The 27,520-nt window shown below is 44.5% G+C and overlaps 1 protein-coding gene across 2 annotated transcripts in view; it reads left to right on the forward strand.

Moving 5' to 3' along the window:
• GPLD1 (glycosylphosphatidylinositol specific phospholipase D1) overlaps positions 1 to 27,520 on the forward strand; it is an 833,365-nt gene that overhangs the window by 14,349 nt on the left and 791,496 nt on the right. The window lies entirely within an intron of this gene.

Genomic DNA, 27,520 nt, shown 5'->3' on the forward strand with positions numbered 1-27,520 from the left:
CACCCTTTGGTAGCTTGGCACGAGTAGTCAGGCTTATCCCAGAGGTCACAACACATGTGACACACTAAATACACCACAAGGAAACACAACAACAAGTTATATAAAAATAAATAAACTGTATTGTATAAAACATCATTAGACCTAACACAACATGTATCAGTAATACCCTGCTACACAAGCAGTTGTCAGAACATCACACATGTTACTAGTATTTGTATTTAGTATTTATGTTATTTGTAAAAGCGCATTCAGATCAGCGATATCGAAGCACTAAGGAGGTAAGAAGAGGCTGAAGAGGAGCAGCCACCTATAATACAAACAGCTAATTCTTTAGATGCTTTCGAAATGGCAGGAGGGACGAAATCCCTCTAATTTTTGGAGGGAGCGAGTTCCAGAACCTGACAGCCATTGCGAAGGCTTTGTTTCCCCATTCAGCTTTTTTACTTCTTCCTGTCTGGGCCAATCTTAAAGGACGGTTGGGAGTGTACCAATTAATGGCAGATTGCAGGATTCCTGATCCTTGAGAGTGGAGGGCCTTATGAGTCATGGACAGTACCTTAAAGGTAATGCATTTTCTGATGGGAAGCCAGTGTAGTTTCTTCAGACCTTCTGTAATGGAGGAGAGTTTTGGCAGACCAAGCACCAGTCGAGCGGCAGCATTCTGTATTAGCTGAAACTTGTGAAGGGATGTTTGGTTTATATTTTAATACCAGGCATTACAGTAGTCCAGTCTGGAGATTATGAGGGCTAGCACCACTGTCGCCCTGAGGTCTGGAGGAATGAATGGCAGAACTTATTTTAGAATTCTAATTATCCAAAGGCAGGTATTGGCAACTTTATTTATCTGTGAATTAAAAGTCAGATCTGAACCGCAGATGACCCCGAGGTTCTTGGCTTTGGGAATAGGAGTGGAAAGGGTCCCACAGACCTCAGGTCACCAGCTATGATTCCAAATGTAGGTGTTTTATCCCCTTTCATCTTTAACCAATTATGGTTCATCCAATTGCTGATTTCTTTCATGCAGGATTGAAATCTGACTGCCATGATATGTATATTGTCATGAACATTGACAGTAATTTTGGTGTCGTCAGCATATGACGATACCTGGAAGTTAAAAGATTTGATGATTTTAGCCACAGGAGTCATGTACAAATTAAAGAGTGTGGGGCTAAGAGACTCCACAAGGAAGCTGAAAAGGGGCTGAGCTGTAGTGCCCACAGCTATCTGTCATTGTCCTGTTTTTGAGAAAAGACTCCAGGATACTCCTAGCCGGACCACTCAGTCCTGCCTGATGTAGGCGGTGTAGCAAAATTTGGGGCGAGATAGTGCTGAACGCCACCGACAGGTCCAATAGTATCAGGATGGCACCACCTTCCTGGTCAACCTGTCTCCTAATAGAATCTGTGGTGGCAATCAAAGTGGATTCCGTGCTATGGTTTTTCCGGAACTCATGCTAGGAGGCATCCAACCAGTCAGGGTTAAGCAAGAAAGTGGCCAGCTTTTAGTTGATATTTGTTTCCTGAATTTTTGCAAGGGTAGGCAGGAGGGCAGTGGGGCATGGGTTTTTAAAGTTGTCTGGTTTCCCTCCAGGTTTTTTCTTAATGGGCATGATTATTGTTTCCTTCCAAGTGGGTGGAAACCCCCTGGAATCCAGAACCTCTGCAAAAATAAAATCACCAGTGGCACAGTGATAGAGTCACTCACTAACTGAAGTACTCTTGGCGGGCAGGGGTCTCTGCGGGACCCCAAGTGAATTCCAGCTAGAAGGGAATAAAGTTTGCTGGTGCCTAGAGGAGCACATTTTGTCAGTATTGGGCCTCTATCAGTTTAATCTCTGGTGATGGATCAAAAAGTCCCCTGATCTATGCTTGGGGAAGAAAATTCAGAATTAATTCTTAGGATTTTACCTCAAAAGAACTTGGCCAGTCTATTGCAAAATATTTGTGAGTTGTGTATTTCCTGAGAGGGAGCAGCAAGTGCCTTAACCACTTTAAACAATTATTTTGGGGTATTGGAAGCACATCTGATTTTCTGGGAATAAAAGCATGATTTGGCAGCTCTAACGGCCCCTTTGTAAGTTCTACAAAGCTCCCTAAGCTTCACTTTTTCTAATGGCCCAGAATCTAATTTCCATTTTTTTCTTGTTTTATACTTTGCCTCTGAAGGGCCTTGAGATCATCCGTGTACCACGGGGCTGCTGCTTTTTTTCTGCCTTTATTTTAATCTCCCTAAGTGGTGCAATTTACTTAAAGGCTTCCCTCATCCAGTAGTCAAAGTTCTGTTCCCGAGAACCCTGTCCCCCTTCAAGCCTCTCCTGACACCCCAATAAGGCCAGATGCAAGTCTTCCTTTTTGACTCGCCCCCAATTAGACTCAAATATTAGGTTTGTTCTTGGGGTGCGGACAACTTCTGTGTAATTCTGAAAGGGATCAGACAATGATCCAACCATTGTAACTGCTGACATTGGCCCACTGTGACCAGTTCCTGTATGGGGAACATACCATGAAGTACATGACCTGCTGCATGTGTGCTCGAGATGACCAATTGACTCCAGCCAAAACAGGGCATGTAATCCAGAAGGGATAGAGTGTCCTTATCCTCTCTATCCTCCAGGTGGAAATTAAAATCTCCCAGTACCAAACACCGTTCAAGCGAGATGAGAGGCTCAGTGATTTGAGGCCAGTTCTCTAGGAAAATCTTCTTGAGACCTGTTGGGTGGTAGACTAGGAGTCCTTCAGCCTTATCAAATTTCCTTGTTTTAGTTTAAAATAGGCTTCTTTGCAAATATCGGAGGGGGTACCCAGGGGATCAAAATTACAACAGAGTCTATCTCTAAATATAGCTGCGAACCCTCCACCCCTCTTGTGTTGTTTATCTAGCCTTTCCACTCCATATCCCACGGGAAAGGCAGTGACAAAGTTGAGATTAAAGTCCTCTCTAGCCCAGGTTCCTGCAGTTCTATCTGAGAGGATACTCCCAAGGTTGATTCTTTAGGCCTAGATGAAGGGCACATGTAGGTCTTTTTCATGGGGCCTCAGGCACAACACCGGCATCTCCAGGATCCGCCCTCTATTGGGGGAAGGAGGAACATATCCTGTGTCTCACAGGCGTTCTAGGGAGAAAGTTCATGAGTTGTTCCCTTGTGTATTGTACCTGGGGGAAGTGTCCCTTCCCACTGGCAGCATCATTGACCCATGGGCCAGCGTCTGTGGCCCGACCAGCCTAAATGCCATCTGTCGGTACATGAGGAGATAGGGTGCATACCCCCAACAAAAGAGGCTGGTCCACTCACTGTCCGCTCAAGCCCCACCCCACCAGTACACCTAAAATGGCAGCAATAGAAATAGAACCAGGGCTCTAACTGGCCCTTTAACCCCCTATGGGAAAGAACAACAGTAAAGCACACAGGGTAAAATTCTATACCGTTATCTAAAATTCTCTAAAAGATATTTGTATTTAAAGAAAGAAAACTGTAGGCAGCATAAAATACTTTAAAACAGTGATAAGAAGGATAAAATAGTAAATAGTAAATGCGCGACAGCATCTCATCCGCTGCCTCACCTTCAGTAGTCAGGTAAACATATAGGTGTCTGCTAGTAGTCAGGTTGTCATTATCACCAAAAGGTACATGACAGAATAAACACATCCTGGTGAGTACCCATAAAAGGAATGTCTGCATGTGGCATATGTCCTAAACCCAATATTACTGAGCGAAGGTTGCAGTCCGTGAAAACAGTACCGGTACTCTTATCAGAAGAAGCATGATATACATCAGATTTGGACCCTAACCATGCAGTTCATAAGGAAGAAGACAGGGGAATCACCCTGCATCACCGACAACTGAAATTCTTTCACTGATCTAGCACACCTGCGCCAATATTATAGACTGTGTGGTCCTCAGCCTGGGTTACTGGTCCCCTTTTCCTCCATAATTATGGTAAGCAGAAAAGAGGACTTGGCAGGCATGGGATCTCCATCAAGGTTTCCTCCATGTCCTGCAGGCCGCTGACGAGTGCCCCCACAAGTGGGCTCATAAGGTCAGGCGGAAGACACTCACACAACTCCAACACCAGTAGGGAGATCTCTTCCTGATCTCCCAGGAGGGAAATATTAGGCAGCTTCAGACTCTCCCACTAGGGGAGATACAGTATTTGCAAGCCAAGCCTCTCCTGGCATTGGGACCAGGTCAGAGAGCTCACTGGGTCCCCTGCCTCAGAGACCCCCCACCATGGCTGCCCGCAAGAGTGCGGTGCAGCTGTCTGCCTTGAAAAGGTACTGTTATAGTCAAGTTCTTAGAACAAGTTTGCGTGTGGTGAGAATGTTGGTGGAGTAGCATGAGCGTGCGGGGGAATCAGGAGTGAAGGACAGTTGCAGAGGGAGACGGAGGTCGAGATGCTTTCTCTTGGTATGAACCAGTTCTTCTTACAATAAACACACAAACTTAAATTACCGACCTGCTTCCAGCATCAGCCTACTATTCACCACCAACAGTGCAAATCTGGTGACGAGAGACTTCCCTACGCGTATATCGGGAAGCATCCTGACCCTGACCGGTGGCCTCGGTGGAAATAGACTCTACAGAAACAGAGCTGGGCTTGTTTGGGCTGTAACTGTGAGTTACCCTTTGCTTTCGTCTCTTCAATTACTTCATCTTACTTGCGCTGCGTTTCTCTCCTTTCAGCTCGAGCGCTAGTCCTCCCTCGAGCCCTCTGTTTCCAGGACAATCGTCTTGTCAAGACGCTCTTCGACGTCAGCTGCTCCTCATGCAGCCTGTTTCCGAGGCAACCTTCATTCTTAGATTTCAGCGCTGCGGCTGAACAGCCCGTTTCCAGAGCAACTTTCACCAGCGCAGCAGGTGAACAGCCTCTTTCCAAGGCAACCTTGACGCTTGGACTCCAGGATGCCGCCCTCTTCCTCCAAAACATAACCTTTTGCTGGCAATCTCAAGCAATCTTCTCACGCTTGATCTTCACCGCGACTACGCCTTCAATGTCAACACGTCACTGAGGAGGTTCCAGGCAATACTGCGACTGGCACGCAATATTAACAACCATGAAGCCACGCATCCTGTGTCTGGCGATCTTCATCTACTGCGACAAGCACGCAATATCCTACTGTGTCATATCACATACTTCTATACTAGTGCTACACAGTTTCTTTCCTTCCCATTACAGATTGATTACATTTTCATTTTTCCTAACAATGTAGAATGTTGCTGCTCCTCCTTTGTGCCTCTCCACTCCCGGAGATCCCCCAATCAAGTGGAGCAATTGGAAGAAAGTATTCGAGAGGTACGCTAGAGTTTGTGGGACTCCACTTCGTACCGAAAGGAAGACTGCTTTATTACTTCACTGCCTAGGTACGGAAGGTCAAGAGGTTTTTGACCATCTCCCTGACATTTCTGATAGTGAAGCCATCAGTTTAAACGAGTATGAAGTTTGTATTAGAAAATTGGATTTACATTATCTTCCGAAAGTCAGCACCATTTTAGAGAGGTACTATTTCAGTGGAAGACTACAAACGGAAGGAGAAACTGTCGAGAACTATTTAACTGATTTGAGACGTTTAGGGGCATATTTATACTCCGTTTGCGCCGAATTTGCGTTGTTTTTTTCGACGCAAATTCGACGCAAAACTAACTCCATATTTATACTTTGACGTTAGACGCGTCTAGCGCCAAAGTTCATGGAGTTAGCGTCATTTTTTTGGGTGAACACCTTCCTTGCGTTAATGATATGCAAGGTAGGCGTTCCCGTCTTAAAAAATGACTGCGATGCATATGCGTCGTATTTATACTCCCGGGCAAAAATGACGCCTGGGAGTGGGCGGGTCTAAAAAACCCGCATTTGCGCCGGATTTTAGCGCCTGGGTCAGGGCAGGCGTTAAGGGACCTGTGGGCTCAGAATGAGCCCAGAGGTGCCCTCCCCTGCCCCCAGGGACACCCCCTGACACCCTTGCCCACCCCAGGAGGACACCCAAGGATGGAGGGACCCACCCCAGGGACTATAAGGTAAGTCCAGGTAAGTATTTTTAAAAAAATGTATTTTGTGGCATAGGGGGGCCTGATTTGTGCCCCCCTACATGCCACTATGCCCAATGACCATGCCCAGGGGACAGAAGTCCCCTGGGCATGGCCATTGGGCAAGGGGGCATGACTCCTGTCTTTGCTAAGACAGGAGTCATTTCAATGGGGGATGGGCGTCGTAAAAAAATGGCGCAAATCGGGTTGTGGCGATTTTTTTGCCTCAGCCTGACTTGCACCATTTGTGGATGCCCATACGCCATTTTCCCCCTACGCCGGCGCTGCCTGGTGTACGTCGTTTTTTTTAACGCACACCAGACAGCGCCGGCGGCTAACGCCGGCTAACGTCATTCAATAAATACGGCGCCCGCATGGCGCTTCAGAATGGCGTTAGCCGGCGCTAATTTTTTTGACGCAAAACTGCGTTGGCGCAGTTTTGCGTCAAATAGTATAAATATGGGCCTAAGCCTCCTCATGCAAGTTTGGTTCATCTCTTGATGAACAAATTCACGACCAATTTATGCTAGGATGTAAAATTGATAAAGTGCATGATGAGTTATGGTTATTAGAAGATTCCCATCTAGATGAGGTAATTCTCCTTGCAAAAAGAATTATACACTCCTTGAAGTGCGTTGAGGATATGAGGAAACATGAGTCCAAGGAGCTGTCTGTGGTGAGAGTCAGTACATTTGTTAACTCCACTCAGGGTTCCACAGAAAAAGAAAAGATGTTTTAGATGTGGTAAAGAAGGGCATCTTGTTCATGATAAGACGTGCCCTGCTTCTGGTAGTTCCTGTTCATACTGCAAGAAGAAGGGTCCTTTCTCTGTGATGTGCAATCAACAGAAGTATAAACAGTCAGTCAACTCCATTGATAATCACACCGATGAGACACAAGTTGTTGATGACTTTCAGTGTGGCCAGATTGTTTTACAAATCTCCGACTGCAAGGTTAATGGTCCCATGGATTATGTTTTGGTGGAAGGGGTGAAGACCTTGATGCTCTTTGACTCTGGTGCCAAAATCACAATAGTATCCAATCAATTTTTTCAGGAGCATCTAAGAGGCAAGGTTCAATTATCCAAGCCTGACATCAGACCATGCGCTAATGGTGGAAAACCGATAGAATTGCATGGTTACTTCCGAGATTTTCTTGAGTACAGTCAACGTTTCGCTTCAGGCAAGGTCTATGTCTCTAAAAAGGGGGATAGCATAATTAGTTGGTGGCATCAAAGAGATTTGGGGGTGATGCTTGACCCTAACAGTTCTCCTCCTATCATCCTTAAAGAACAGCTGTGTGTTGGAGAAGTGAGCAATACGGTAAAAAGCCCTGATATGGTTACTACTCTTCATCGTGACTTTAGAGATCTCTTTAGTGACAAAATATGGTGTATGTGAAGCTATTCACACAAGATCAAGTTGCACCCTGGTTCCGTTCCTTTCTGCAGTAAGATTCGGAGTGTACCTTTCTCCATAAGGGATGATCTTCAAGCTGAACTGGTGAAGTTAAAGGGCCAAGGCATAATCAAAGAAGTGGAGGGCACGGAATGGTTGGCTGCTCCCATTGTCATTGCAACAAAAGCTAATGGCCAGATTAGGCTTTGTGTGGATCTTCACAAGCTCAAAAAGTGTTTTGTTGTTGACAGGTATCCCCTTCCCAACATTTCTGAATTGCTGTCCACGGTCTCAGGAGCTAAGATCTTTTCCACAATTGACCTCACGTCGGCTTACCACCAAGTTGAATTAGATGAGTCATGTAGGAACTACAGGGCCTTTATTACTCCATATGGTACCTTCAGATTTGTAAGTCTACCCTTTGGTATGATTTCTGCTGCCTCCGTATTTCAAAGGTTGATGGAGCGTGTATTGAATGGGTTGTGTAGTGTGTGCGTGTATCAAGACGACATACTGGTATGTGGTAAAAATGCTAAGGAACATATGATGAGACTCAGAGAGGTTCTAGTAAAAATAACAGAATGCGGTTTGACCATAAAGGCTGAGAAGTGCAAGCTTGTTGTGGATGCCATTAATTATTTAGGGCACACCATTTCTGGTGAAGGTGTTTTACCCAAGAAAGGGCTGGTTGACTCCATTCGTAGTCTGTCTTCTCCCACTTCGAAAGAAGAATTGATGCGGTTTCTTGGCATGGTCGAATTTTACAATAAGGTTGTCAGGAATTTTGCTAGTTCTTGTTTTAACATGAGGAGTTTGTGGAAGAAAGGAGCTGATTATGCTTGGAATGATGAATGTGAGAGGGAGTTTTGTGGCCTCAAGGAGTCTCTCGCGATTGCGCCCACTCTCAGAAATTTTAATCCTGACGTGCGTTCTATTTTGACAACCGATGCCAGTGGTAAAGGTTTAGGAGCTGTCCTACAACAAGGAGGTTTAAATCCTGAAAACACCATTGCTTTCATTTCTAGAAGTCTTAAAGGTGCTGAGACCAAGTATTCTGTGATTGTAAGAGAGGGGCTTGCAGTCTTTTGGGCGATTAAGAAATTGAAAAAGTTTTTGTGGGGAGGTCCTTTTGTCGTGCGGACTGATTACAAGCTATTATGTCAAGTCTTCTATTCCAAGTGTATTGATGCTGTGTCTAGTAGGATCACTAAATGGATTGTTGGACTACAGGAGTATGATTTTGTTGTAGAATATGTTCCTGGCTCTCACAATCTGTCGGCTGATGTCTATTCAAGATTGGTTCCAACGGAAGGTAAAAGCTGTGAGGGTGAGGATTTGGATGATGATGATGCGGAATGCTTTGATTGTGTGTGTTAGGTTAATTTTGAAATAATTCCCGAGGCCAAAGGCACAAAGAGACCTTGAGAGATTTTGCGTTACAAGAAGTCATCAAGTTGTTACAAGATGGTTGGAAAACGAAGAACCAAAGTGGTGATGGAAGTGGAGAATTTTGGAATGTATAGAACAAATTGGTATGTGTTGATGATCTGCTATTGAGGGGTACAAGATTGGTCCCTCCCTCAAAAGTGAGAGGTTAGTTAATAAATTAAGCTCACAACAGTCACATGGGCATCTCAAAAACTAAAAAAAGGTTGCGTTCCTCCTACTGGTGGCCGGGGATGGACATTCAGGCTGAGAGGGTGGTGAGAGATTGTCTACTGTGTGCTGTGAGTGAGAAGGCTTTGAAACCTCAAGTCCAGCCAATGGTAACTAGGAATACACCGAAAGGTCCTTGGTAGGACATTGCTTTAGATATTTTGGGACCCATTCATAGTAGTGGCATGGCCGAATCTGTGATTGTGGCTATCGATATGTTTTCAAGGTGGCCTGAAGTAGGTTTTACTGGAAGTATTGAGACGAACAAAGTGATTGAATTCATTAAGAAATTGATATTTCAAGAAGGTATACCCTCTACTCTTCTCACTGATGATGGGGTACAGTTTGTTTCTGGGGCAATGAATGATCTTTTGAATGGGTGTGGAATCAAACACAAACTGTGTGCCCTGTACCATCCTAAAAGTAAGGGTATGGTGGAACGGTTCAATTGGGTCCTCAAAGAAACCATCTCCATTGCTAAGAACAATCAATTGAATTGGAAGGAGGAAGTGTTGAAAAAAGCCTATGTCAATAGGCACACTCCTCACGCGTCTACGGGTGAGACGCCTTTTGCCCTGTTTCGGGATAGGCGTGGTAACTCTGAGTTGGAACCTAATTGGGTTAATGATCAACTTGATGGTAGAGGTAGAGTGGTGGTCAATGATAATTGGATGCTCAGGGAGTGTGCGAAGTAAAATTCATTTTGATAAGACTCATGCTGTGAAGAAAACTGTGATTAAGGTTGATAATTGGGTCCTTATCAAGAATGCCCTCATGAAAAAGACACTCTCTGGTCCCGTGAAGGTTGTAGAACTACTTACCAATGCAGTGAAAACGGATGATGATAGAATTTGGAACTTGAATAGGGTTGTCAAATATAGTGGTGACCCAATTTATTTGCACAAAAATGTTTTGCATAGAAATGTCTTTAGTGGTTCCTCACAGAACCCAGACTCAAGTAGGCCAAAGGATACCACTGAAGAGTTGTCAAGGAGTTCGGGTGTACGGAAATCAAACAGGTCTGTCAAGCTACCTTCACACCTCAAGGACTATGATCTGTTGTAAAGAGACTATTCTTCAAGTATTGTCGTCTGTTGTTATGAGTTTGTATTTCAAATATTTATGTGTTTTTTTTGTTTCATATTAAGGGAGGGCAAGGTGTTAAATTCAAGTTCTTAGAATGAGTGTGCATGTGGTGAGAATGTTGGTGGAGTTGCATGAGCATGCGGGGAATCAGGATGAAGGACGGTTGCAGAGGGAGACGGAGGTTGGGATGCTTTCTCTTGGTATGAACCTGTTCTTCTTACAATAAACACACAAACTTAAACTACTGACCTGCTTCCAGCATCCTCTTACTATTCACCGCCAACATTGCAATAGGTACCTTCTGCTGAAGTGTGGTCATGCGGGTCCTGGGTGCGGTCTCCTACCTAGGACGCAGGCTTCAACCCTTCTGGAGCCATTGTTGGCCACACCTCTCCTCTGCCCTTCATGGGCAATGACGACCTCAATGGGCTCTGGGATAAAGGCTGAGGCTGCGGTGGCATGAGCACACAGCTATTTGGTGAGCTGCAGCGCTAGTCAGGATTCCGACGGCAGAGGCACTGGCTTGCTGGTGCCCCCGTGGCACTAAAAGTTGCTCTCTGTCCGCGCTGCTGGGAAGTGCCATTTCACACCCTTTGCAGTGAAGAGAGTCAAACTCAAAACTAGGGGCAAGCTCCTCAAGTCATGTCCTTCCAAAGGACTCCAGCATAGTGCTCTCCACAGTCTAATTCAATAAGGGTAAAGCACTCCTCTCATGCTTGTCTTTGGTAAAATGGACAGAGGAGCAGGATGCAGTGCTCCCCATGAGCTGGTCTCCTCAGGAGGCACAGAGGGGACATGGGGGGACAGACAGGCCAGCACATCCAGCAAGAAGTTCCAGTGGCGGTTCCCTGTAGCTGCCCCACAGAACCTTGGCAGTACCAAGTCAGGGGAAAGGCTGACAGCAGGGCAACATACAGAAAAGTAATCCGGATAAGTCCTTTAGGCCACCCAACAACCACTAGGCAGCAGGCCAACAAAAGAAGAGCAGTCCAGATGAGTCCTCTGTGCAGTCAGGCAGTCCATCTGGCAGAGGTACGGTCCCAAGACCATTCAGTATGCAGATGCACTCTTGTGGCACCTCCATCCTCCCTGTGTACAGACTGTCTGTGAAGTATGCATAAAGCCCAGTTGTCACTCTGCCCCAGACGTGGATTGGAGTCAAGCTGTAAAACACCAGAGTCATAAGCACAGAGAAATGCTCACTTTTTAAAAGTGACATTCCTATAATGGTAATTTTAAAAAGCTACCTACACCAGTAAGCAGCATTTCTCACTACCATTCCAACCATACCAAACATGCCTACGCCACCCTTCATAGATTAGACACTACCACTTAGAGATATGTTAGGGCATTTCCAATGCAATCCTATGAGTGAGGCAGCACTCAGTAGTGAGGAACCCAATAGGCTGTTTATCACTACTAGGACATTTAGCACATAAAGATACATGTCCTACCCTTCATCTACACAGCACCCTGCCCAATCGGGACAGCTAGGGCTTCCCTTAGGGGTGACTTAGGTGTAGCAAAAAGGGAGTTTAGGCCTTGGTAAGTAGTGTGACTTGCCAAGTTAATGTGAAACTAAAATGCACACGCAGGCTCTTCGGTGGCAGGCCTGAGACAGGTATGAAAGGCTACTTCTGTTAGATGTGCAAGCTGTGCAGTAGGCCCACTAGTAGAATTTAATTTACAGGCCCTGGGTAAAGGGATACCACTGTACAAGGGACTTACAAGTAAATAAAATGTGCCAATTAGGTGTAAGCCAATCATACCAAGTTTAGAAGGGAAAGCACATGCACTTTAGCACGGATCAGCAGTGGTAAGGTGCTTAGAGTCCTAACGTCAACAAAAATGGGTCTGAAAAAATAGGAGGAGGAAGGCAAAAAGTTTGTGGATGACCCTGTAAAAGGGCCAAGTGCAACAGCATTAAATAATGGACTTGCACCAGCATGCAATGGTTGTTCACAATATACCAATAATATGACAGTTATGCCACAGCCAGCAAGTACCACTATCATGCCGGGTTTGAGAAATTTGGTTTTCCGTTGGGGTATGAGCCCCAGGCAAGCAACAGCCACTATCTCTTCCAGAGTGAACCTCACAAATTCACTAATTTAACCTGTGCTTAACCCTGGGTAGCTTAGCACAAAAAGCAGTCAGACTAAAGTTAGAGGCAATGTGTTATGCATTTAAGCAGTAAACATAAACAGCAATATAGTAAAAACACAACACAAAACATCCCAAACCTATTAAGAAACATAGAGTACTGTTTATTTATTTGACACCAGAACTATCAAAATCCAATTAGTAGAACCAGAGTTATGAATTTTAAAGGTTTAAGGTTCAAAATAGCAAGCCCTAAGTTTTAGAAAATGACTATCTAGGCTCCTTTAGCACCAAAGCCAAGGGTCGAGGAATGGATGGAGACCACTTGGGGGTTCAGGACTCACTCAAACTGTGTCCAGTTGTCAGTTCAAGATGGTGGGAGCCTGCTATGTCCCTGTGGCTCTGAACAAGATGCCAGAACAACTAGCCCTTGGAGTCACTGCTGCAAGTCGTGGGTGCAGGTGAGGATGCAGGGCTCCACAGCAGAGGTGGCCTGTGATGGTTCAAGGCAGGCTCCAGGCAGCAAAGCAGTCAATCCAGATGCAGCAGCAGTCTGCCAGAATGCACAGAAGGTCACAGCAGCAGGCACTCCCTTAAATGGGTGGCACAGTAAGTACTGCAGACCCACCGGTAGTATTTAATTTTCAGGCCCTGGGTACATGGTGTACCACTCTACAAGGGACTTACATGTAAACTAAATATGCCAATCAGGCTTATGCCAATCAAATAATGTTTTAGAGAGAGAGCACAAGCACTTTAGCACTGGTTAGAAGTGGTAAAGTGCACAGCTTTCAAGACCTAAAAGAATAAATCCAGCAAAAAGTAGGAGGAGCAAGGCAAAAGGTTTGGATGTGACACTGTAGAAAGGGCCATTTCCAACACCAGGCTAATATAATACAACAAAGAATGGGCAACATCCTCCAATGACTGCCCACATTGTTGCAAGAGTTACAACAACTATGTGAAGGCCATTATATAAGTGTATGCACCATCGTGCCAATATTCTCACAATATGTGAAGACTGCACACAATTACGCAATGGCCAATCTTTTATCAGAAGTGGATACCCCTCATATGCAGGATTATGTCATGGATGTCCACATTATGGGGCTGATTTATATTTAAGTGGTCAGCACATTCTTCCTCAGGGTTACATACTAAATTATTCTGCCACCCTGATGGAGGTGGCAACTACCAAATTTTGAAAGGTTTGCTGACCTGGCTGATATTCCAATCATCAATAGCAACTACCCTCAAGGCCTCCTGCCAATGCATTGTACGTTTGCTGGATGGCTCCATAAAACATAAATGAGCAAGCAAAGTTACATTTTAGTTTTCATTTTCAAAACAAAAATAACTCCCAAAGCTTTTTTTTGAAAATTGTAAAAAAAAAATCAAAGCCGCCCCCTCACCATGGGAGCTTCTTTCCATGGATACAGTGGCATTGAGTACGTTTCTGTGTCCCTTCCCACCAGTTTTTTCCTTGTAATGACATGCATTGAAAAACAGTTATATGTTTGCTCATCTAAATTAGGTGGCTGGACCTATAGCCAAATTTGGCAGGCCTTCTTAGAAGTTTGACCACTTGACCACTGTGGAGATGAAGTGGCCTCCACCGTCATCAAACTATGGTCCACCCAATCAAAAACGGAAAGGCAAAGCATATCCTTGGCAGGGAGGGAACTCCGTCGCCATTGCAAAGGGTTCCCTCTCTGCCAAAAATTCAATCAGACACTATGGGGGTGATTCCAACTCTGGCGGGCGGCTACCGCCGCCCGCCAGGCGGAAACCGCCATTTGGCCGCCATGCGGCCAAATTTCCGCGGTCCCCATTCCAACATTCCCGCTGGGCCGGCAGGCTCTAACCAAGTTAGCGCCTGCCGGCCCAGCGGGAATGAGGCCTCAACACAGGAGCCGGCTCCGAATGGAGCCGGCGGTGTTGCGGCGGTGCGCGGGTGCAGTTGCACCCGTCGCGCTTTTCACTGTCTGCTAAGCAGACAGTGAAAAGCTGGCCGGGGCCCTGTTAGGGGGCCCCAGGACACCCCTTACCACCAGCCTCTTCCTGGCGGTGAAAACCGCCAGAAACAGGCTGGCGGTACGGGGGTCAGAATCCCCAGGGCAGCGCTGCTTGCAGCGCTGCCCTGGCGGATTCTCCCAGCTGGGGCAAAAACGTCGGAATACCGCCGGCCCCGGCAGGGCGACCGCGGCTTTACCGCTGCGGTCAGAATGCCATTTGAAGCACCGCCAGCCTGTTGGCGGTGCTTCCGTCATTCGTGACCCTGGGGGCCCAAGACCGCCAGGGTCAGAATGACCCCCAAAGACTATATTTTGCCACCACTTTTATAGGACCAGTATTATACCAGATGTGAGAAAACAGGGCTGATTGGAGAGGCTCCCTAACTTTTTGCCCACATTATTCACTTTTTGCTGTTGTTTTCCTGACTTTGATGGTGCCCTGGGTACCGCTAACCAGTCCCAGAGCCTGTGCTCTGTGTAAAATGAGTATGCAAATTAGACTAATTATAATTGGCTATGGCAACCTACCTATAAGTCCCTACTATATGGTAGTGCATGTAGGGTTAGGGACCCCAGCATAGGTAGTGCACCAATAGGTGCACTGCTGAGGTGCCCCTGGTCATTTTAAAGGCAGGCCTGCCTTGCTGGCTGCTTTTAAAATAAATTTAAATGCAAAATCAACTTTGGAATTAAAAGTACTTCCAAAGCCTTAAACTACCTTATTTTTACATATAAGTCACCCCTAAGGTTTGCCCTATGTGTCCCTAGGGTTAAGTACAATATAACTATATTATAATATAACCTTATACAAATAGTTTTATGAGCCCTGGTGAGTGAAAATAGCCAAATTTGTTTTTCCCTCACTGTAATGAATAGCCTCCATAGGCTAAAATGGGGAGATTTTATTTTAATTAACAAAGTCCCCTTAAGAGTCAGATACCTCAAGCTTGGTATCAAATTAATTGTTAAAATAAATCCCACAACTTACAATTGTTGGATTTAATATAACTAGTTCAGGTAAAGAGTTTTACACTCTGCCTAAAAAGTTGCCAACTTCAGCTCTGTAATGCCCTTTTCTGATTGACCAGCATCTGGCAGCCTGGCCAGGCTGTCTTGATGAGGTGTGAAGTGGCCTGGCCTGAAGATAAATGATGTGCCTGGGGAAGGGGAACTACCTCAGCAGACCGGGAAGCAGTAAGGGCTGCCAAACTGTTTTTCAAAAGCAGGAAAGGACATTTGGAGCAACCCAGCACCTCCCTCACATCCTGCAACCCCAGACAATTTGGTGCCCTCTTGAGTAGATTAGGAGAGGGCAGGAGAGGGGTGTGTTCAGAATTTTTAGCCACACCAGTGGGTGGGCTCAGCCAGATGTAAACTCTATAAATCAGTTTCAGACATGATGGATTTTTGAAGAATGTTGCTCCTTGGGATTGGTTTTTGCCACACTTCCCAGGAAGTGGTCATCACGGAGGAGGGACCCTGCATCTGAATGGAGAACCAGGACCCACCTGCTTTTCAACCAGGAGCATGGATAAATATGGCAGAGCTGCACCCATACCTCAGATCCCCACCACATCCCTAGAAGGAAGAACATCAGAAGAAGAAGGACTGCCCTGCTGGACCCCAGACATGCACCTGGACACTGCACTCTGAAGGACTGCACCAGTTGCACCCTTGGGCTTCACCACAAGAAGGACTTTGCCTGTCTTCAACTGCTTCAAGGAGGGACTCCCTGTTTGCTACAGGTGAAAAATTGCTAACCAATCCCCTGCCTCAGATCTTGAAGAAACAGACCAGCTGACCACTTTCCTGTGGCCATATTGAAGTTTGAGCCAGGTGCATTCTGGGAGTTGTAGCCGGCACCCTCAAGGAGGAACTCAGAGCTTATGGAACCTTGGGGTCAGCTGTGGACTCCAAAAGAACTTTAAAAGACCTTCTTGATGAAGATCCGGAAGATTAGAGAAGATTGGAGACCTTTTTGGAAAAAGTTCCATAAAGGGACTGACCCGCCACAACAACTCTAGCCAGCTTGCCTCAACCTTGACCCAGCCTGACTTATAGGTTCATCCTGCTGAAGAAAATATTTTAAAAAGTGACTAAGTCCTAATGTAGAAAGTTGACCGGGACCTCCTGCACAGTGTATCCGAAGAGGGCTCCAGGGACATTGGATCAAGATTCAGGTTCGGCCCGTTCAAAAGATTTTCATCTCGAAAAATCATCCAAGTCTGAACATAGAAATCTTCACCTAGGGCTCTCCCAACGCATATCCAAGGAAGGGCTCCAGGGAGGTCGGATCAGACTGGCAACGTCATCCCGCTGAAAAAAATCTTCAAGAAAATGACTAAGTCCGAAGATAAACCTTTGACTGAGGCCTCCTGCTTGCTGTAGCCAAGCAGGGCTCCATCGCCGTCGGCCTCAAACTTTGACTTTGCCCCTTGACCAGATTGGAGCTTTTCATTTCTATCTGCTAGAAAACAGTAATTCTTTAAAAAATCATATCTCCGGTTCCCCATATCCAATTTTATTCGTTTTGGTGTCATTCTAAAGATAAAAATATAATCTATTAATATAAATTGTGTTCATGTATTTTGTGCTTTACTTATTTACTGGTTTGTGATTTTGTAAACGTGTCTTCTAAGGTAAGCCTTGTCACTTATTGCCAAGCTACCAAGGATTTAGCTGGGTTTAATTCATTGAGACCTAAGTTGGGGTTAGTGGCCTATTGCTAAGTGTAGGTACTTACCTGCCCTTACCAATAATCCACTTTCCAACACCAGAGCTAGGCTTCATCCTACCACAAACGGACACAAAATGCCAAGCATTGCTACCAATATGCCTGGCCCAGCATTACATACAGACTTAGCACCATCTATACACACAGATATACACAGACAACTTAATATTCAACCGCACAGGCACACACATTCATGCAAGCTCAGGAATAAAGACTCATATTTATGCTTATATGAACTCCACCCTGCTCTGACTCTACCTTTCGTGTGTCAGTTGGATTATGCTACATCACTCATCTCCCATCTAGCTCTCATTTTGACACTAATCCTGCAAAGTATACGGATGCCCATTATGAATAAGGGTGTGCCTCCTTTTAATGCCTTTTCTGTGCTGTGCAGGTATTGAAAAATGTTTTAAAAAAGGCACAGTGGAATCTCTTAGATTCCACTGCACCATTTTTTATGTTCCCCTTGCATACATTATGCCTGCCGCAAACATAATGTGATGCAAGGGTTTACAAAGTGGCACAATGCATGCATTGCGCCACTTTGCTAATATGGCGTGGCAAATGTGGCCTCGCTGAGCTACCTTAGCGCCATAAAAAATGACGCTAGTGTGGCGCAAGGAGGTGCTAGGCCCTCTTAAATTTGGGGCCTAGTCTCAGATACCCAGCCTCATTAGCCACAGGACACGATCCTGTGCTATGTCACAAGCCTACTTTAAATGAATGCCTTGTGTGCCCAGACACAGCTTCCATATGCGCTTTGCACATAATTAAATCCCTAGTTACAGATTGAAATACATTGTTTGAACCGGTTACATCCTGACACAGCCCCAAATGCCCAGTCACCTTCAAACAGCTATTGTATGCCCACGTGTAGCCTTAAATACTCAGGTATTATCACATACGTGCAGTCAACACCATAAAATGACCAAATGCAACTGGCATTTGCCCAATTATGACCTTAAACAAACCCATGAAAGGTTTACAATCCCAGCATGGATTGACTTCAAAAGGACCTCAAGTGTCCCGTGCAAACAGTGGGTAGCACATCATCCACATTTTCTGTCATTTTCTCGCCTATATCTGAATCTTTTGTGATCAGGGCAGATCTGTGTATACTCTGTGCACTAATTGATGAACAATTAATATATATATATATATATATATATATATATATATATATATATATATGTATAAATATATATATATGTGTATATATATATATATATATATATATATCCCTCTTTGCTTATCACATAAGAGCGTAGGTAAACAAATGATGATTAGGTGTTGAAATTAAAGAAAAATATCTACAGTAGGCTTCGGTGAAATTTAAATTAGATTGGTGTAATTTGTGTTATGCTGGGAATTTCATGTTACACTTGTTACGCAAAGTGCCTAAAATTGTGCTGTATTAAGTCACATTGCATAGTCACGCAGTTCGTTCTAAAATTTGTAGTAATTCCCAGACATTCTACAGATTTGCACTAAAGCAAATTATGCAGATTTTACACCACTGCCAATGGAGGTGCACACACCAATATTTTTGAGGTGTGTATTGTTCACAACACTGCCCCAAATGTTCCCAGAATGTGAACAAATGCGCTTCAAAGGACAAATGGAATATTCTTCAAAGCAGCATATTTTACTCCTTACATGAAATGGCATACTATTTTATTATGGTAGACCAACAATGTCATCTAAGTATCTCCCACTACACTCTTGCCTTCCATGCCATTCTCGTCTATTGCTTCAGAGCCAGATGAACCAGAGCTCCAACATTCCAATGTTTTCTTTCACAGCTGTTGCTGTGAACAAAGGCCTCACGGAGCCCGAGGGGGTCTCTGTGAGACCTTTGTTGTTTTATTTATTAGAACATTCTGCCCTCTAGTGGCTGAATGTTCTAAAAGCCTTATAACCCTCCGTAACTGGGTTATACTTTCATTAATGTCCGGCTCCGTTGTTAAAGGCCCTTGCCTTAAGCTCGGGCTGTTAACACTCAAGTGGGCCTTTAATGACCGGTATAGCTATGGCGGGCTATATGACTATTTTTAAACATGGACTGCTAAGCCTGAAAAAGTGAAACAAAGATTCCTAGAATACAAAGTGCTGACTCATAAAAATCGTGGACTTGCTGAAGGTGTCACATAGAAGTGCCTTACCGCCCGTTGAGGTTTTCTTCCTGCCTAATGTTCAGAAACCGCAAGTGAGACACTATACCTCATCCCACCACTGGAAATCAACTGGATCTTGGGCCTCAGTAAGGAGTGTAGTAATTGGGTCCATTTATAACAAATCAATAACATAGAAAACATGAACACTTCAACACCATGGCCATGGCCAATTAAACCATAAAATAAACTCCAAACTGAATAAAGTTTCAAAGCTTTATTACAACCAAAAACCTCATGTAAATGGTGCACAAAACTAAGTGCTAAACCTACATGAAAACCATAGGCTGACCAAAACGCCTAATAGATTAAGCCTACCAAACATCAATACTGCTAAACACTCCAAACGTATAACACAGATTAGCAAGACTATAGTATGCACATTAAAGTCAGATTTCGAAGAAGATTATGGTGACATCAGTAAATCATCAAATACAGGTAATAACATCTCATTTCAGAGCCTGGCCATCCTTAACTCTAATATGAATTTGGACTTGAATGTGTGGAAAGGAGCTAACCCATGTAGGAAAAACAAAAGAAAGACAAACAAAATTTGGAAAAGTCACCTAACTAGGGTAACCCACTATAAAAATACACTGGTGTAATTATCTAAGCTGAAAAGAAAACAAGAAACCACATTGGATTTATACCTCTCCTCATGATACAACAGACAGGAAAGTTTCGTCAAGTAGAGTGTTCACCTCTGTGCAGCATCAGTAGACAGAGAGGGACAAGAGGTGGATATGACATCAGTAGACTCACAGACAGACTCTCGGAGACTTACTAAAACATTCAAAAGTCTCTCCTAACTAGAAATGTCTATTGGTTTCCAATTGTCCTCTTGGTGGGCTCATCGCACGCACAAGGATCAGCATCCAATGTTAGCTGCTGACACCATCAAGTTTGCAACTATTCTGGATTTCTCAGAGAAATTACAGAATTATCTCAATGAAATCATATAGTTCCGATGAAATATTATAACATTTCATTTGATGGATCCTTTCTTACACCACACAGAATGAGTTGTACAATTTCACACAAATTTAACAAGATTTCCTGTCTTGTTCGACAGCTAGAACAAATATTGTTACTTTGTTCAACACAAAAGATGTTCCCAGTGTTTAATACAACAGGAAATTCAACATCACATCAGCAACCTAGGAAAAATTCTGGTCAGAGAGAAAAGGAATAAACAAGTATTTTTCCTTAATTGCTACAGAAATTAATCTTCAGGCCTAGTCAAGCTAAGAAAGCCTAAATACATTCTAAAACTTAGTATATATAAACCCTATTGGGCACCTTGCAATTTGAATCAATTATGCAAAGCAAATTATTTATCTGCAAACATTATTCATGACACATTACAAACAATTTAAATGTGCATTTATTTTTCTGCACACATGTAACTCACGTTAATAAACTTACTTAAATCAATGTAGGTATGATTAATTTGTTCATTTGATACTTCAATGGTAATATTAATTAATAAAATACTTTTACTTTTAATTCATGTCAGTAATTTACTTGAAAATAAATGCACAACGGGGCATATTTATACTCCGTTTGCGCCGAATTTGCGTCGTTTTTTTCGACGCAAATTCGACGCAAAACTAACTCCATATTTATACTTTGGCGTTAGACGCGTCTAGCGCCAAAGTTCATGGAGTTAGCGTCATTTTTTTGCGTGAACACCTTCCTTGCGTTAATGATATGCAAGGTAGTCTTAAAAAATGACTGCGATGCATATGCGTCGTATTTATACTCCCGGGCAAAAATGACGCCCGGGAGTGGGCGGGACTAAAAAACCTGCATTTGCGCCGGATTTTAGCGCCTGGGTCAGGGCAGGCGTTAAGGGACCTGTGGGCTCAGAATGAGCCCAGAGGTGCCCTCCCAAGCCCCCAGGGACACCCCCTGCAACCCTTGCCCACCCCAGGAGGACACCCAAGGATGGAGGGACCCATCCCAGGGACATTAAGGTAAGCCCAGGTAAGTATTTTATTTATTTTTTTGTGGCATAGGGGGGCCTGATTTGTGCCCCCCTACATGCCACTATGCCCAATGACCATGCCCAGGGGACAGAAGTCCCCTGGGCATGGCCTTTGGGCATGTTGGCATGACTCCTGTCTTTGCTAAGACAAGAGTCATTTCAATGGGGGATGGGCGTCATAAAAAAATGGTGCAAATCGGGTTGTGGCGATTTTTTTGCCTCAGCATGACTTGCACCATTTCTGGACGCCCATACGCCATTTTCCCCCTACGCCGGCGCTGCCTGGTGTACGTCGTTTTTTTTAACGCACACCAGACAGCGCCGGCGGCTAACGCCGGCTAACGTCATTCAATAAATACGGCGCCCGCATGGTGCTTCAGAATGGCGTTAGCCGGCGCTAATTTTTTTGACGCAAAACTGGGTTGGCGCAGTTTTGCGTCAAAAAGTATAAATATGGGCCAATATCTTTCATCTTAAAACATGATGTCAAATACGAATGGATGCCACATTTGTAGGAAAGTGCCCCTTTTGGCATAGTTACCCCCCCTACGTTTTCCCTGATATTGATGCTCACTTGACTGAGAGTGTGACAGGATTCTGCTAATCAGGCCACAGCACCAGTGCTCTTTCCCTAAACTGTAAAATTGTTCCCACAATTGGCACACCCCTGGCACACAGCTAAGTCCCTCGTAAAAGTTTTCAGTGGTATCAAGGGCCCTGTGACCAGGGAGGGTCCCTCAGGGATGCATCATGTATTGTGCCCGCCTAAGGGACCCCTCACCAAGCACCGTGTGTGCTGGTGGGGAGAAAAAGGTAAAGTCGCCATTGCATCCCTCTCAGGGTGCCATGCCCACCAACCACTTCCTGTAGTATTGGTAAGGAACCCCTCTAGCAGGCCTTACCACCCTAAGGCAGGGTGCCCTATACCACATGTGAGGGCATGGCTGCATGAGTAATATGCCCCGAAGTCCATTCTTGGATATTGTAAGTGCAGTGTGGCCATTTTAAATACATGGGCTGGGAGTTTGTCATTACGAATTCCACAGCTCCATGATGGCTTCACTGAAGGCTGGGAATTTTGTTATCAAACGTCTTAGTACAATAAACCCACACTGATGCCAGTGTTGGATTTATTGTACAATGCACCCAGAGGGCATCTTAGAGATGCCACCTGTATTTTAACCAACCCTTTAGTGTAAGGCTGACCAGTGTGTGCCAGACTGCCACTAAAAGACAAGTTTCTGACCTCATGGGATGAGAGCCTTTGTGCTTTCTGGATTCAGAAACAAAGCCTACTCTGGGTGGAGGTGCTTCACACCTCACCCCTGCAGGAACTGTAACACTTAGCAGTGAGCCTCAAAGCCTCAGGCCTCCTGTTACAGTGCTCTTGGGCACTCCAGCTAGTGGAAATGCCTGTCCCCGGATGAAGCCCCACTTTTGGCGGCAAGTCCGGTGGGAAAATTAGGTAAAACAGGAAGGAGTGACCACTCTAGCTAGGACCACCCCTAAGGTGTCCAGAGTTGAAGTGACCCCCTCCCTGCAGAATCTTCCATCTTGATTTGGAGGACAGGGGCCAATAGGGCAGGAGTGTGTACCCTCCCCAAAGGGAGTGGGTAAAGGAAGTGTGTAACCAGAAATATAGAGAGGGGACCCTCCTATAACCAGTATACCAGGGGGAGTAGGGTACCGTAGCACAGTAAAATCATAAAGAAGTCCCCCACGGGAAAACCAAACCAATCACACCTCACTCATACAAGCAATTAATCTCTCTATTGATCAGCTAAAATCAAGGGAATTAAGAGTACATTTTTAATAAAATTCCAAATAAAAACCCAAGTCATACAAAGACAAAACAACCACATAAATACTAAAACATCAATATCACAGAATAAATATCAAGTGAAATTCAATAAAAGGGAGGCAAACACAAGACATAAACAATAGTCTATAACAACGAACTGTCCCAGTATTGATAGGAATAGGCTTATCGATAATTATCAACACTCTTTATTCGATAAGAGCCTCCTTCTGTGGGTCCAGTAAAGGTAATGCGTTGACGCGTTTCGGTGGGCTTCCAGACTTTTTTCACCACCTTCTTCAGGTCTATATATTATGCTCCCCAAGATGGTTCGATAAAACCTCCATAAAGGTCAATACAAACCATCAACACTGATACATATAGATACTTTCCTTCACATCCACAGTCTTTGTTAAGTATATTTAATGGAATCCAAATCTATTCAACTAGGTCAGAACCGTATATAAATCTACTGGTTCAAGCCTTACTTCTTTAAAACGACGTTCTTCTATTTTTCTTCCTTTCACTGCCGCTTAGTGTTCAATTTGTGGGGAAAAAATTGTCAAATGGTCCATGGTCCAAATGCGTCGATGCATTACCTTTACTGGGCCCACAGAAGGAGGCTCTTATCAAATAAAGAGTGTTGATAATCATCAATAAGCCTACTGCTATAAATACTGGGACAGTTCGTTTTTATAGACTATCGTATATGTCTTGTGTTTGTCTCCCTTTTATTGAATTTCACTTGATATTTATTCTGTGATATTGATGTTTTAGTATTTATGTGGTTGTTTTGTCTTTGTATGACTTGGGTTTTTATTTGGAATTTTATTAAAAATGTACCCTTGATTCCCTTGATTTTAGCTGATCAATAGAGAGATTCTTTGCTTGTATGAGTGAGGTGTGACTGGTTTGGTTTTCCCGTGGGGGACTTCTTTATGATTTTATAAAGGAAGTGTGTAGCCACCCTCGGGGACAGTAGCCATTGGCTACTGCCCTCTGACCCCTGTAGCACCCCTATATCTAGGTTGGAAGGGCACCTCTGAACCTAGCTCACCAGATTCCTGGCAATCACAAGACAAGAAGAAAGAAGGGCATGCGAGAGACTCTAATCTAAACAGTCTCCTAGCTGCAACCTAGCCTCTGGTGCCCTAAGCCAAGTGTACTGCTGTCGTCGGCCCTCGCCAGCTGGCGGGGGACACTCAGGAAAACCAGGACAAAGGCTCTTTATGCACCAACTATTACCCTGGTAGGACTCCCCCTTGGTGAATCACACTCCTGCTTCACAGTGAGACAGCTACGTCACTGGTCGATGGCAGGAATACAAACACTTCTCAAGATGTACTGCCAGGGAATGCTGATCCCATTTGGCAAACTGGTGGAGCAGGCTGGCTTACCTCAAGGGCAAGTCCTCATATATGAAGCAGTGGTGAGGGCTATCTGTGACCTCTGGAGTGAGGCATCAGGAGAACCAACTACACATACGATTCTTCAGACCATGTAGTCCATCATGGGGGCTCTCACCTTGTTTCCTGGCTCTATAAAGCATTGTTGGCATGATGCAAAGCCCACTACATGCCCTTCAGACCTAATGGGAGTCTAATCTGAATAGGACACTCACTGATGCAGAATGGAGCAAGGTGTTAACTTATGCTCCCCCAGTATCCCGAAATACAAGCTGTAATAAATTCAATATAATTACACCCACAGGGCTTATCTTACTCCACATCGATTTAGGCTTATTAATGGTGATACAATGAGCTGTCCCTGATGTGATCTACAATACGCAGGCTTCAGTCATATGATGTGGGGATGCCCGAGACTTCAAGATTTTTGGGTCGGGGTCATATAAAAAATTAACCGGGTGCTACATAAAAGACTTTCGAATTCCATAGCAACCTGCTTGCTGGGATTGTACAGTAGGCCACGCACCAAGAAAGCTGGTAACAAATTTGTGGACCTGGCCTTGACCCTGGCTAAATGCAGAATTTTATTGGCCTGGAACAAAGAAGCGGACCAAGCCTAGCCACGTGGATTATGGATGTGACAGGTTGGGCCAGAGCAGAGGAGAGGGCCCTGGGGAGGGAGGAGAATAGGGGGATCAGACGTAAGCTGGTTGCTCCACGGTGGACTGAAGTGATAGATGAGTGGGAAACATTGGATCTGGAGGGAGGAATCAGACTCAGTCTTGAGAGGTGCCTCAAGGACTGTTGACGGAGCCAGATAGTGATGATTGCGTAGAGGTGAGGTCCCCATTGAGAACATGGTTCTCAGACCAGCCGATGCGGATGCCCCCCTGGCCTCCCCCCCTTTGTCAACCCCATGCGACTACTGTACCCAGTGTTGAATAGCTGACATAATATGACTGGGTATGGATAAGTATGGCACCTATCTGTGTCTCCGCCACAGGCAAGTTCCTAGTTTTTACTTTTCCAGGTTGTTAAGTTTTGTATGCCGGGCAAAAATAGATTAGATGCTATAGTAACACGTAATACCCTCCTGTCAGACTGGCCCCATCCCGACCCTAACCCAACCATAGAAACAAATATGCCAACCCCCAGACGCCATAATTACCAAACAGATTCCACACTTGGTATATGCTTAGAAACTGCAGTAATATATAGGTGCTGGCACCTGCTCAAAGCCAGAGACTGGATAAGTACAGTAGAGACCCTGAAACCTGCCTTAAGGGCAAATGTGATCTGTTCCCTGGAGTTATTTAATGACTAGATCACTAAAAGCTTAGATATCCTCCTCCCATATATGGTGAATGCAAGAGGTAATTTGAAAAAAGGTGCTCCCTGGTTCTCCCCCCACGTACGTCTATTAAAGAGGGATTGCAGGCGCCTGGAAAAAAGATGGAGAAAAACTTATGATATCTCCATGAAAGATGAATATACGAAAGCTATTAGGCTGTTTTGTGCAAAAATAAAATCAGCACAAAGTATCTATTATTCTCCTAAAATAGAACAGAGCTCTAACTCTCCTGAAGAGATCTTTCATCTTCTAAGACAAATCACTGACACACACTCTTACACTTATTCTGTGGAAGCATCCTATAAACATAGTAATAATCTTTGTTTATTCTTTCAGCAAAAAATCCTAGACATCTATACGACCTTCCCGACAGGGACCCTCATTACCCAGGTCCTGAGAGGGGAACGTACCAACCACACAGTTGTGATTTCGCAGTTTCCACCGATCTCCCTAAAATTGGTGTCAACTCTATTGGAGACTCTTAAATCTGGCTCCCCATTGGACCCAGCACCGTCTACTATTCTAGCATTGGCGTCATCCGCTATAGCCCCTATTTTGACTGACGTGTTGAATCTGTCATTGTCCAGCAGCAGCATTCCTTATCAGTGGTAATGCTATAGTGAAACCTTTGCTTGGGAAACCTCATTTAGAAGTGTCTGTGCTTAATAATTATAGGCCCATCTCCATGTTGCCCGCCCTCTCCAAGATACTGAAAAAACACGTTAACTCTTGCCTCTCTAATTTTCTTGAGGAAAACAATACCCCCCATCCCTCCCAGATGGGCTTCAGACCGCTACATATCACTGAATCAGCATTGATTGGCATTACAGAAGGGGTCAGAAAACGCCTTGATCAGGGGCTGGTCTCAACGATCATTCTTCTGGATCTCAGCACTGCGTTTGACACTGTAGATCATAATATCCTTTGTCAAAGAATGAAGGAGATTGGAATTACAGGTAAGGCCCTCAATTAGCTCTCCTCTTATTTAGAGGCAAGATCATTTCAAGTAGTAGATCGTTTGTTTCTCTCCACGTGCTTTAATAGCAGCTGGGAAGTACCACAAGGCTCTTCACTTAGCCCTACCTTATTTAACTTTCTATATGTCACCTTAGGCAAAAATAGTGGAGCCATATGGTCTATCAGTAGTTTTATATGCAGATGATACACAACTTGTAGTCTCCTTGACGACTGGGCAAGACTCATTGGAGACTGCACTTGCTCCCTGCTTAAGGGCAGTATCCAAATGGATGTCTGAATATAAACTCAAGTTAAATGGAAATAAGACAGAGGTCATGATCCTAGGACACCTTGCTCGGCTGAACATCATTTCCCCTTTACATCACTCCTTAGGAGATTTTTCCCTCCTAAGGAATACATCAAAAGCTTAGGAGTATGGCTTGACCCATGGTTAACGATGGATCATCAAGCAAAGAAAATCTCTTCCATCTGCTTTGGGATGCTAAGACTCCTCAGAAAGGTATTTAAAATACTTCCATTTATCACAAAGAGACTCATGATCCAGGCTCTTATTATCTCCCTCCTGGATTATGGGAATGCCCTGTAGATTGGTGCCCCACAATATGTTAAAAAGAAAATGCAAGTGGTGCAAAACACTGCTGTTTGCCTTCTTTTTAACTTACCTAGACATGAATTGGCCAAACCAGCCCTATCTACTTTGCACTGGCTTCCAGTTGAGCAGCAAATACAATTTAAAACATTGTGTTGTATCCACAGAGCCCTTCACAACAAAGGTCCCCCACTTTTACGAACCCTTGCCTCCTTCCATATTCCTGT

The sequence above is a fragment of the Pleurodeles waltl genome, chromosome 2_2, assembly GCF_031143425.1.
Source record: "Pleurodeles waltl isolate 20211129_DDA chromosome 2_2, aPleWal1.hap1.20221129, whole genome shotgun sequence".
Lineage (NCBI taxonomy): Eukaryota > Metazoa > Chordata > Amphibia > Caudata > Salamandridae > Pleurodeles > Pleurodeles waltl.